General features: G+C 37.5%; 1 protein-coding gene across 9 annotated transcripts in view; it reads right to left on the reverse strand.

Moving 5' to 3' along the window:
• Positions 1-13,971, reverse strand: part of Tcf12 (transcription factor 12) — a 388,060-nt gene that overhangs the window by 371,573 nt on the left and 2,516 nt on the right. The window lies entirely within an intron of this gene.

A 13,971-nucleotide genomic window follows, 5' to 3' on the forward strand; every position in this document is an offset into this window, starting at 1 on the left:
GGAGGGGGGAGGGGGAGGGGAGAGAAGAAGAAACATTTGCTAAAAGCATGTCTAGACCTATAATCACCCCAGGGAGCTAGGGGTATATATCACTTAGTAGTAGAACACTTGCCTAGTATGCATGAGGCCCTGAATTCAATCCAGCACTGAGCAAGATATTACACACAGACAGGTAGTCACAGACAGACAGACAGACAGACACACACACACACACACACACACACACACACACACATGTTTTCTACAATCAAAACATTAGCTTTAGCTCCAAAATCTAAAACCAAAGGTAACTCAGAGCACTAAGCAGAACTCCGTTCATTTTTCTATCACAAACTAATCAGAGGAATGGACTCACAGTTCCATTAAATACCTTTCTTTCTTTGCTCTTAAGAATGCTTCCCCACACCTACTAAATATACTGCAAGATTATACTACCTCTATCCCAGGTCCCAAAGCCCAAGGCAAAAATCAAGGTTGTTTTAGGAAAAGTCTAATTTTCACAGTTCTGCCTGGCCACTTACCAGTTCCAGACTGTGGTAAAAATGATTCTTACAGCTCTCATAAAACGTACAGCTCTCCCAATTAAGTCTAGAACCAGACAAGCCATTCTCTCCACAATCTAACATTATTAAGAACAAATGTGCCACACACCCTGTGCAGGGAGGTGGGGTGGGGGGACTGAATGTGCACACACAGGCATACACCACCACTATGAAAGTATCACTTCTCTTTGCTTTTCAGAGCAAGAACTGGCTGTGGCTCTGTAGAGCCAGCTGTATTCACATAAAACCTCAATGGCTTTACCACTTCGCCACTTCCTGCTCATCCATGATGTTTAAATGTGGAGTCCTGAATGGGCTAAGAGCTTTGCAGAAGAAATGAGAGGACAGGTAAAAAATTCTAATAAATGGTGCATACCTCAAGCCTCCAGTCAGCTAAATGCAGCTAAAGCACATAAATTTCAGGGCTTCCTCTAAGCCTCACAGGCACAATGTGCTAGGGAAGAAAAAAAAAAGCTGGAAGAGTTCATCTTTCTTTCCAACTTATCACTACGTAAACCAAGTGTTTATAAACTCTCAAAAACAGTATTTTGTAGAAATACAAATGTAAAACACATCTCTGTTTTCAGGGAGTTTATAATCTGACTAATGTAACAATACCAACCAGTAACAATGACAACAAAAAATAAAGGCAGTTAATTGTACTCTATAGTACGTTAAGGTAAAAAGAACTCTTCACTCAAGGAGATTCTGCAGTTCAAGAACCCGCACTATAACATTCCCACAGTCTTTAGTCTTGTACCTCACCTGCAGTCTGTGCTTATCATGGCCAAGTACAACAGGTCATCAGAAAGGTCTTGGGAGTTTACTACAGTGAAAGATGCAATCTCTTCTATGGCTGCAACTAAAAATAGGTGGGACTATTCCAATGCCTAACAACTATCAAATTTCCTAGTTTTCCTAAGACACAAAGTGTAAAGCACAGCTGAACAGTGACAGACCACACACAAAAATCCCATTCTCCCAAAGACATTTCAGGCTGTGGTAGTATTAACATCTTGAAATACTTGTTTTTTAAGTGCTTACCTGTTTTATGGAACTTTATGGTTATTCTCTTCTCTTTTTTAATAAAAATAAACCTTGAAGCACTTTCTTTTGAAAAATATCAACCTAATACCATGGACTGACTCCTTGTTACAACAACTAAATTTAAAGATTTCTAAAGACATTAAGTTCCTCCTTGAGACAAACCATCCCTAGTGCAGATTGGTATCAGTGCAGGTGCAACTACAAGTCCTCTGCTTGCTGCCTCTGAGGGGCAACAAAAAACCACAGCAAACGTGTGCCACTGTTGATTTCTGTTTCCTCTGTAAAATGAACAGTTACCAACCTCCTACAAGAAGCATGAAGTAAATAGAATGAGTAAATATTTATGAAGCATTTTTATCATTATTGATTTTTTTTAACAATAAGACTCCTCCTCTTCCTCTAATCATTACTGGGCAAAGTCCTACTGCTATCACAACTTGCTGAGCAAGTCTTCAGAGTCTAACTAACTTGATGTGAATGGAGTCTGCTCACTGCAGCATTGCTCTTAAGCTAGACAAGAGAAGTTAAATAAATATGAGGGCAAGAGAGGCCTGGTGATTTGGCCTGTGTGTATTCCTACACCATAGTAACAACCCTTAGGATTTAATGATCCATCACTGTATCCCAGTTCTTGGGACAATTAATACTGGGAACAGAAAAGTAAGTGGACCTTGGCAGGATTTTTCCTATTTGCTATCAGGTAGCTGACAAAATCCAGAAGAGGAATAGTAAAGACTGAGGCTAATGCTGGCTGGACATAAAATGGAGGACAATGAAAGCACTCTACTCTCCAGAGCGCCCCAAGTATTCCCCTGTGTGCTTTAAGTGAACAGAAATATGAGGAGTTCTGCATGGCCCCAAAGATGAGATATCTCATTTATCCTCAAAGTAGAATCAAATTCTTCAAATCAACGTATTAAGCAGGCTATTCAAAGCACAACTCAGCCTGAAAACCCTATATTCCAAGAATTTGCTTTATAGAACTAGTTTACTACAAATTTTTTCTACATTTAAAACAAAGTTCCCAGGAATGAAGAGATGGCTCAGCAGCTAAGAGCATAGACTGCTCTTGCAGAGGACCTGGGTTCGATTCCCAGCACCCATATGGTGGTTAACAACCATCTGTAGCTCCAGTTCCAAGGGATCTAACACCTTCTTCTGACCTCTGTGGGCAATGCACAACAAGGGTGCACTTACACACATGCAGGCAATACACTCATACACAAAAAATAAAAATAACAAAATATTAAAGTTCCCTGTCTACAATTTTCTTCTTTTTGTTTTATGAGACAGGGTCTCACTATGTAACCTTGACTGGCCTGTAACTCACTATGTAGAACAGGCTAGCCTTGAACTCACAGAGATCTGCCTGCCTCTGTCTCCTGAGTGCTGCTGGTATCCCAGTTTACTCATAAAAAAAAAAAAAAAAAAAAGAAAAGAAAAAAATTTTTTGTGAGGTATAAAAAAAAAAAAACCTATATGGATAGCAGTTTTCGTATTTTAGAAAGGAAAATATAGTATATAAACTGTATATTACAAACCATGCCCAGCACCTGGGATCCATACAGAAAATGGGAAAATGGAATGTCAATGATTTCCCTAATGTTAAACCACATATTGTTAGCAAAATAGTTTATATGCTATATTTACTGGGAAAAAAATTTAGATCTTTCTTGACTTCAAAATTTTAACTCAGGGACTATGGATCTACGGCAGGGAAATCAAAGTTACAACAAATAAAACATGCTTTTACCTAGTTTAAAAAGAAAGAGTTGTGGCATGAAACTTTTAAGACAGTACTGATGTTAAATGTTTCAAACTTGTAAGTGTTCAACTTTTGAATATCTCTACTATAAATAGTTTGAGTATGCATCACAAAAAAGAGTTGATATATAAGACAGTTTTGAAATGGTTCTAGTTATCTGTCAAATTAGTTATAATCTATTCATATCCTCTCACCAAGAGACTCAACATAGGGCAGTTTTTTTGTTGTTGTTTGTTTTCCCTATTTATTTATGTGTGCATTCAGGCTATATGTGATGGTCAGGATAACGTTCCATCATGGGAGGCCCAAGGATGGAACTCAAGTCGTCAGATGGCAAGCACCTTTCCCATTGAGTGAGCATCTTGCCAGGCCCAAGAGGTTCAATATAGGAAAGGAAAAAAAACCTTTTAATTTTATTCCAAACTGGAAGCAGCACTGCAAAAGTTTTCAAAAGCTGCATATAGCCACAGCAATCAGATTAAGTAAATGGGCCTCTGGGCAGGGGACAAGGCCGGCTTTATACAACGGCTTCCAAACAAGAGCCTCAGAGGAACCCAGACAGAACTCAGGAGAACTCCAAGTTCCTGACCTTGTGCCACAAGTGGCCAATTCTGAACTTCACACCAATTCACACCATGCTTCTACCATAACTTCAAAGTGAAACTACCAATTTAACTCTCTAGTGGTACAAGCAAACCTCATTTATCTCCAACAACCTCAAAACAAGCTATGCCTCTGGAACTGAAGCATAAAACCTATAGTTCCCTTCAGCAGCAATCCCTGCTGGGTGGAGTAGTCAGTCACCTGCTCACCAGCCACACTGGGGCCACCCTGACACACTCTATTAGCCTCAATGGAACTGTATTAGAGTAAGTACGAAGTGACTCTGCTCACAGGAGACCCCTAGTCAACTAACAGAGGAAGTGCAGTGGCTGCTTCCAGGGGAGCGGTCTTAAGACAGACTTCCCCTGGGTTACCTAGAATGATGTCTCACCATTCTAATTAGCACAATTCAGAGACCCTACCAGTCCAAATTCAGGTGTCCTCTTAACACCAAAACAACTGAAAAAAAGGACACCATGGACAAACTTTCTCTACTCTTTGTTTCTTTTTTGGTTTGACATTTTTGAGACTAGGTAGCCGAGGTTGACCTGGAACTCACTATGTGACTCAAATTAACCTCAAACCCACAATCCTCCAGCTCAGCCTCCCACATGCTGGGATTATAGGTATAAGCTACTATGTCTATTTATCTCCAGTCTTAATAACCAAAATATGTTTAGATATGGTAGTAAAGCTTTAAAAAGGAGGGGGGGTGGATTTCTCTGTAAGTTATCTCAAATTGCTTTATTATATTACTTAGATTTCATCTCTGACTCATCATCATATAGAAGTTAGTAACCAATCCTTAATCTGTTTTCATTTCTGTGTGATCTTTAAGTCCCCAAGCAGCTTAGAGTAGCTTGGTTGACTCACCATGGTCATTCTGAGAGCACATTTTTAACCTGCAACACATAAGAGCACATTTTAAACATGGTACAAAAATTAAGGTCTCGATAAAAAATACCTTTTCTTTCCATGTCAAGGGTATATTAAAAAATTATAGGATGATCTGACTGGAAACAGAAAGCAGGCTCAAATGGCAATCACGCTATTAACAAATCTATCTGAGCTTTAGTTTATACGGAACCAACAGTTTCTTCCCTTCCAAACCATTCTTGACCTGAACACAGATTTCTGTAAGAACAAGAAAAGGTTCAGGAGTAAAGACAGCTAAAGAATATTCTCTAGAACTGGGCTTAGCCTAGGTAGTACAGGCCAGTAACCCATCCCACTAAGACCCCTCTCTTGCTCCAAACACAAAGCAAAACATGAAAAAAGCAATTCCATAAGCTAAGCATGGTGCATCTTCAGAGCCTCAATTTTACTCAATGATTAATGAAAAACATATTTTACAACAAGCATATTTGTGCTGGGAAACAGAGAGTAAAATGTGCCTGAAATTTAGGTAAGATTTTCCACTATCTGCAATGTACTGCCTCAGTCTACTCAAGGAGTTTATATTACTTTTCCACCACTGAGAAAAGTAGAGAAGCTCTACGCCATACATTTAACATTTCTCCAACCTGTCTCCCATCTAGGCTATCATCTCAGGTCATGTAGTCTTTATTTTATGCATTTATGTAGAGTGTACCTCATTCCAGAAAAACTCAAGTGGGTGAAAAGACTATGGAGAAAATGCTATGTCTACGCAACAGTGATGGTCAAGCACGGGAGAGGGCTTTCAAAAGCACGTTCATTCTACTCCTCATTCTGTACAACACAATACCTGGTTTGCAAAATAACATTAGGAAGAAGAAAAGGAGGGCTAAGTTTCTTAGAAACCAGACTATCTCTCAAAGCTGGTTTAGGCTTTCTTAATTTTTAGGCATGTAATATATAAAAACACATCTATAACTTCACGGCACTAAAACTACAACCATGATATGCTGCCTTTGTGGAGCATTTATTCATCTCTACCATCACAGACAAAGATAACACTATAAACTACACAGAACGATGCCTATCATACAACAGCAATTCAATAAACACGAGCTCTAATGCTGACTATAATTATTATCACTGTTAATCTTACCCATAAATACTAGTTAAGAAGGTGCCACATCTCAGGCGTGGTAGCTCACACCTATAATCTCAGCACATTAGAGACCGAGGCAGGACTGCCATGAATTCAAGTCATTTATGGACTATACAATGAGTTCCAGGCCATGATAAGATACAGTATGACTCTTTAAAAAAAGAAAGGGCTGGAGAGATGGCTCAGGATTAGTTAAGAGCACTGGCCGCTCTTGCAGAGGACCCAGGTTCAGCTCCCAGCACCCACATGGTGGCTAACAACCATTCTAACTCTAGTTCCAGGGGATCCAATGCCCTCTTCTGATCTCTGAGAGCAATGCATGACACAGGTGCACTTACAGGCAGGCAATACACTCAATACACATAAAATAATAATAAATAAAATGTTATTGAGTAAGAAGAGAAAAGCTGGGTGCACACCTTAAATCCCACCATTCGGGCGACAGAAACAGGTGGATCTCTGTGAATTTGAGGCCAGCCTGATCCACATAGCAAATTCCACGCTAGCTGGGGCTAACAGGGACAGCCTGTCTCAAAAAGACCAAAAAAAGAAAAAAAGAAAGAGAAGAAAATGCCACAATAACTAGCTATGTATGGCAGGTACTATAGGGATAACTTTAAGACTCATGAGGATTCTGAAAGTAGGTAATATCTACTTCTTCTCACAAATAAGAAAACTATATTCAGATGACTTAAGTGGTTTGCCTAGGGGCATAATGCTAATAAACTGCAAAGCACTGGTTCTAGCCCAATTGTGTGTTTCTTAAGGCCAATTCACCCCACTACACTACATTGCCTCTTTCCTAAAAAGACAGAATTCAAGGACTTTCTTTTTGACTGACTCCAACTGGTTCCTCTCGGTTTCTGTAAGCACAAATCAAAGGATGACCAGAACTCCCTCCAGGCACTGATACACCATTTACATACCATATCAATGTGTAGACTGTCACCACCTACTCCATTCATGCTAATGAGCATCTTTATTTTCACTTTAAATAATCAACCAAAGTCAGATTTTACACATCTAACTCCACCATGGACATCAATTCTTAGTCTCATCGTTTATCTCATGAGTTCATTTCCCTATGGAATTCATTAACTTACTCAATTTTAATTATAACTTATAAGGCAGAAAAATAAAATCTATAGCTCTCCTATCTAAAGGAAATCTACAGATGAGTAAAAATACATATGTACAAAAAAGTGTCCACTCTATTATTTACAATATCAAAAGGAAAACTGGGGTCTGGAGAGATGGTTTAGTGGTTAAGAGCACTAGCACTGCCTGGTCTTGCAAAGAACCTGGGTTTGATTCCCAGCACCCACATGGCAGCTAAAAACCATCAATAACTCCAGTTCCAGGGGATCTGACACCCTCTTCTGACCTCCCTGGGCACTGCACAATATGGGTGCACTTACATACACTCAGGCAATACTCTCATAACACATAAAAGCAGTATTAAATATTTTTCTAAGAAAGTAACATTAACAAAATCCCTCAATATCAAGCATTAAGAAAACTGACCTAAGTTACTCTGCATCCACTCCATATAAAAGATATGACAATTTTAACCAAGTTCATAGAGGCCATGTAACAAGAGAAAATGCTCATGACAGAAGTGAAATTGGTTTTTTTTTTTTTTTTTTTTTTTTTTTTTTTTTTTTTAAGCCTGGCCTGGAACTCATTATGCAGATCAGGCTGGCCTTGAACTCACAGAGATCCACCTGCCTCTAAAGGCATGCATCACCATGCCCAGCTCATTAAGTGAATTTTTAAAAAATATTTTATTATTTATTTTATGTGTATGAGTGTACTGCCTGCATGTATGTGAGTGCACCCGTGTTGTGCAATGCCGCGGAGGTCAGAAGAGGGCTTTGGATTCCCCTGAAACTGGAGTTAAGGACGGTTCGTAGCCGCCATGTGGGTACTGGGAATCGAACCCGAGTCTTTGTAAGAGCAGTCAGTGCTCTTAACCACTGAGCCATCTCTCCAGCCCCTCTTTTTTGAACTTTTTAAGACAAGGTCTTCCTGTAGCCCCAGCTGGCTGGAACTATGTAGACCTCTGCTTCTCTGGATAGTGCAATAAGGATTTTCTTTTCTACTCTCCAATCAAGTCATCTAAATTTATATTTGTTATCTTTTATTACTTACTGTTGGGTGGGCCGGGGGGAGGGTGTGTATTGGAGGGTTCCTTGTAACATGCAGTATCAAACCAAAGTACTTGCTCACACATAGTAGGCAACTGCTCTACCACAGAGATACACCCCCAGTTAGGGTGTATGAAATGTAAAACATAAAAAGTTCACCATCTTCTTTATTTTCAGAACAACTATCCTCCAACTACACCAGAACTGCAACCTTGAGCCGTCCCTCTTACCTACAAACTAACCCTTCAGAGTTTGTGCATTCTTTACTCCTGGTATTTTTCCTTTCTATTTTCCATACTATCACCAAATAAAAACCTTAGCACGCCATCTGTAGCTTAGTACCACCTTCTCAATGTTTTTCTTATCCCACTGCTTCCTAGTAGCACTTCACTCCCCCACAGCTCACACTGTACCAAGTACTGCTCTTGGAGCTTTACATTTATTATCTCTTTTAACCCTCGTAATTAATTTAACAATTAAGAAACAGTAGCCCCGGAGATTAAGTACTTAACCATGTTCGCCACATAGTAAGTGATAATATCCAGATGTGAACTCAAGAAATTTGGTACCAAGTAAAAGTTTGTAAATATGAATTCTGGAATGCTAATCAAGTAAAACCATCTTTTCTCAACTGTACAGGCCCTTGAATCACACCAAATTTCCACTTCATACTCTTCCACATTTAGAGGCCAGCTCTCCTCCTCGATTAATTTTCCTTATCTCCCTCACAAGTAAATACTAAATTCAAACCTTTAAGTATGTGTTAAGCTAGTTTCCTGGCTCTATAGCACAACTTCTTATGTACACACTTTAAATTGCATTAATGTACAGTTATTGATATTCTGTATGTTATAGACATTTACCTCACAATTTTATGTTTTATCTTCACATCTACATAATGAAATGTCTTCACTTCCAGCCCATGACTTTATTTCCCATCTTTCCAAAAGACACTATTAGAAGAGCAGGCTGCACCAAGTAGGTAGGAATGAATATGTGCCTAACTGACAATGAGATCAGAGTTCAACTATTTAACAGAGCAAGTTACCATTCGCAGGTGGTGCTGTTTGCTTTGTTTTCCCATTTTATTCTTTAAACATAAACCATGTATTTGTAATTTCAACATTCCCATTCAAACGTATACATTCAAGTGAGCTTTAAATGACTCTTTTTTAAAGATAGCTCATGCACTGTGCACAATCAGCTTTTTTCTCCTCCTTCAGCTCTTATCCAATGGCATTCTAAAAAGTACTCCTATAACAGGCTGCCCAAGTCTTCAACAATATTAAGCAGGCAGTGGCATTCCAGAAATGATTACCAACTGTTTAAGAACTAAAAAGACTATCCAGCTTTAATAAGAGTGTATTCTCTATGGTCCTTTGAAACTAAAATATAAGAACAACTGTCATTATCATCAAGGTTGAATAACCTTATCTTCCTATTCCACGAGAACCACTCTGAAACTCAAGGAAGGCAATACACCAAGACACTTTAAGAATGTGAATTTATATTTAAGCTGTTAATGAAAAGAGACAAAAATAATCAATTATAGGTACGCTTCACTAAGTGTAATAAACAACTCCCTTGAATACCATGATCTAACGAAGCTGTTTTTCAAGTCCATCATGCCGATTCAGAGAAGCACTGCAAGCTCTGCTCTCAAGAGCACACAGCTCACAGGAGCACACTGCTCATGGCTATAATCTTGTGGCATTTTTTTCTGCTTCCCAAGTCTGTACTTTCATTAATAATTTTTCATAAAAGATTTGCTACTTATCTTTTACCTTAAATAAACTATGTATCTGAAAATATATTTGTGCCCATGCACCTGCTACCTCTCCAGTTACTTTTCATCAGTACCGCTTACCCAAAACAAATGTCTAACAAGGTTAAATGTTTCTTACTATTTTATTATTTTTATTTTATGTGTTTGAGTGTATTGCCTGAATGTATGTAAGTGCACCTGTGCTATGGGATGCCTGCGGAGGTGAGAGGAGGGTGTCACATCCCCTGGAACTGGAGCTACAGACAGCTGTGTTAGCCACTGTAATTGAACCTGGGTCCTCTATAAGAGCAGTCAGTGTTCTTAAGCACTGAGCTATCTCTCCAGTCCATGGTTAATTTTTTTTAACAGAATATATTACTAAAAGTAGTTACAAATCTCAACAGCAGTTAGTATACAATGTGGCTGACATCGTAGTCATAACCTTAAAAGACTTTGCGTGACAAGCCAATTTAGCTTTCTTTTCTTTATTATTTTCTTATTTCACCTGTATGCATGTACTGCTCACAGGAGCACACTGCTCATGGCTATAATCTTGTGTTTAAGTGCACCATGTCGTGCGATGCCTATAGAGGTCAGAAGAGGGCCTTGGATCCTCTGAAACTGGAGAAAAGGACAGTTGCTAGCCACCATGTGGGTACTGGAAATCAAACCCAGGTCCTCTGCAAGAGCAGCCAGTGCTCTTAACCACTGAGCCATTTCTCCAGCCCTAGTTTTCTTTTTATTTAAAATCACCATTTCTGTTTCTACTATAGCTCAGTTCAAAACACATAGGTAAAATCTAAGTTTTCTCTTTTTTTATTTTTTTTAATTAGATGTATTCGAATTTCACCACAGCAATTTGATTTCAAGATGAGCCCACATTTAGTAATCTTTCTATATTTAAGAGGTAAATAAACAATAATCATACGGATTTTTTAATGGCCTGGAAAGTGGATGAAATGATAAAAAGGTGGTCTTAGGATATCTTGACTGTATCACTATAGGTGATCTATCTGTTACACTATGCTGTAGTTCAGCAAGATGTTGCCACTGGAGGAAAATGCAGAAAGGATACATTGAATCTGTGGACCACATACTCAAGGATGATCTTGAGCTCCTATTCTTCCTGCCTCCACCATTCAAGTGCCAAATATACATATACATTATATATGTGTGTGTGTATGTATGTGTGTGTGTGTGTGTGTATATATATATATATATATATATATATATATAGTGTTTCTTATATCTGTACCCGAATCTACAATAATCTCAAAAAGTTTAACAGAGTTAAAAAAAAAAAAAAACTGATGAGAATTCATTTTTCCGGCCTTCTAACAGTTATTATCAAAAAGCTTCTCTCTACTACAAATGACCAGTCAACTGAAGAATGATAAACACATTCCTTCTAAGAGGTAGCGGGGAGTCTCATCATGTAAACCAGGTTGGCTTCAAATCCCCAATTCTCCTGTCTCAGCCTCCAGAATAACAGGATTACATTTGACCTTTTAAAAATATTACTAGAAAAGACAAATTATTTCTAAAAAAAAACCTTAAGAATAAATATATTGTTATAAAAATCTGCTTTGGGTAAGGAAAGGCAAAATTTCTCTAGCCAGAAGCACCAGAGAGACAACTCTCAATAGACAGCACAGAGAATGGCAATACTACCACTCCTTACATCCCTTATCACTAGGATTCAAAAACTAACAAAAGAGCATACAAATACTTCAGTGACTAAAATTTAAACACAAATATGAAATATACATTGAAACCATGAAATTGAGGGTTAGAGGATTTAAACACCTAAAACCATTTCCATTTTATCACTACTTTGAAGGAGCTTTCCTCCAGACACTGAGTGATAGAGAACCTCGCTTTTCACTTCCTAAGAAACACTTCTCTCACTGCAGAACACCTCACAGAGCTTACTACACCAACTGGATTAATTTACAGTTTAATAATGATGCAAAGGAAATAACATCCTGATGAAGAAATTATACCATTTAGAGTAATAAACACATGTTCATCTTTTCCATGACTTGAGAGTACCAACTACCATATAAATTTGTTTTGCTTCAGAAACAAGATACAAGTAACATCTCATTCTATAGACTACAGTGTACTTTGAGCTTAAAAAAAAAAACTATTGAACATAATTTGGATTGTATTTCAAAAATAATCAACCATAAAATTAAGCCATCCTCTAAAATGACAAATAATGGAGAGGATGCAACATTGTATATTGTAAACTGAAGCTTTCATGACCCAAAAGACCAGGTTTCACAGATGTTACTACACAGACAAAACCCTCTAATTGTTACAGGGCGTTTTTCAAAAGCGAAGTGAGATCTTAACATCCTATATGCTACAAATAAATAGGCACTAGGGTATATTATGTAATCTTTTGAAATCAGCACAGGCTAGTCAATTGTGAAAGTACATATGGTACATATACAAAGTATGAGTATGCCAATTTCTTTCACCGATTGAGCCCTTAAGAGAAGGCTTTAGGAAAGTCATATCTACCACAATATTTTGTCATATAATAAATTCATGCCATTTTCTCATCTCAAAATTTAAATCTTCCACTAATTTCTGAAGCTCATGGGTTTTTTTTAATTATAATGCTTTTGAAACAAACCATGCAAAGAAATATTGCTATGTCCACAAAATATAGGTATTTTAAGTTCAAATAATTTCTAAATCCAAATAATCAAATGTGACTATTTCTACTGCAAAGGAAAAGACTATGTTCAATGCAGAGCCAGCCTTCAAGAAGGCTCCAATGCCATACTTAGTCACACTTAGGTTTAAAACCCACCTTTTAGCTTCAGACATTCTCATATCATGAATCATTCTCAATTTTAAAAAGATACACTTATGACAAGTTTCTGAAATTTTTGTCTCTTGTTACCAGTCCAATTAAATATTTTCCACAACTTAAGTTGAAGCTCACAGTATAAAACAGCAATCAGCACTCATTGGAAAAAAAAAAAAAATACACTAGGTACCTACCATGTCTCACACAAAGTAAATCTAAAAGTTCCTGACAATGAACTCTTAGTTGTAAAAATTAAGACATATGCAAAATCCTAGCAGGAGACTGGACTACAGCCACTTCTCTACTAATCATCATTTTCTGCTATCCCAGAAAGTAAAATTCCTAGTGATTAGCGGTAAAAAGAAGAGGCGGAGGAACAGTTGGGATCTAACATTTCATATCAACATTTTAGTCAAACATAATACCAGCCTTCAGGCTATATAAAACCCAAAAATGCATTTATTATCTCATTTGAGATGTTAAGTGACGTGCTATAGTTTCCCCATAAGCTGTAACAGTTAAAAAAATAAAGAACTTCAGCTAAGCTAGTGTGTGATTTTAAGTAGAAACTTTTTTTTAATGTGAAATAGAATAAAATTCACCCCATTTCCAGGTGTCTTGCTCTCGCAGCACCTTAAGAAGCCAGCTACTGTTTTACTAGGGTAAACAAAAAGTAGTGGCATAAAGGAGGCACTGCACTGTAGCCCAGAGACCTGACAGTCCGTTGCTCAAGATGAGGTTGTTACTGCTTTTCTCTCCCTATCTCTTTGGACACTAAAGAATAAATTTAATTAAACAGAAATTACAGCTTCTATGTCCTAGACTGCACCCTGCTCTGGAACACTTATTTTTTAAATTTTAAATTTAAGTTTGGGGGAAAAAAAGGTGTTTTGAAATATGACAAAAGTTTTAAGTACATATACCAAAAGCAAACCAAATGTTAAATATTATCCTAATGTAATCTAATTACAAGTCAAAAATTCAGTCATCTAATTGATGTCATGTGAAATAAATCTAAGTTTCTATTCATTTCTAACAATTACCAGTTTAAATTACTGTTCACAAAATTACTGATTTCCTACAGATTTCTAATGGAAGAGCCAGTTTTTTTAAATAAGTAAAACTTATTATTGCTTAACTCAACTGTACCTTTCATGGACACATATTCAATAATATTCTTCTATCCATTTTTTGAACCCAGGATTAATAACACTAATGAGCTGGAAATACATTAAATATTACA

Source organism: Nannospalax galili, unplaced genomic scaffold, assembly GCF_000622305.1.
Source record: "Nannospalax galili isolate Female #2095 unplaced genomic scaffold, S.galili_v1.0 scaffold611, whole genome shotgun sequence".
NCBI classification, from domain to species: Eukaryota; Metazoa; Chordata; class Mammalia; order Rodentia; family Spalacidae; genus Nannospalax; species Nannospalax galili.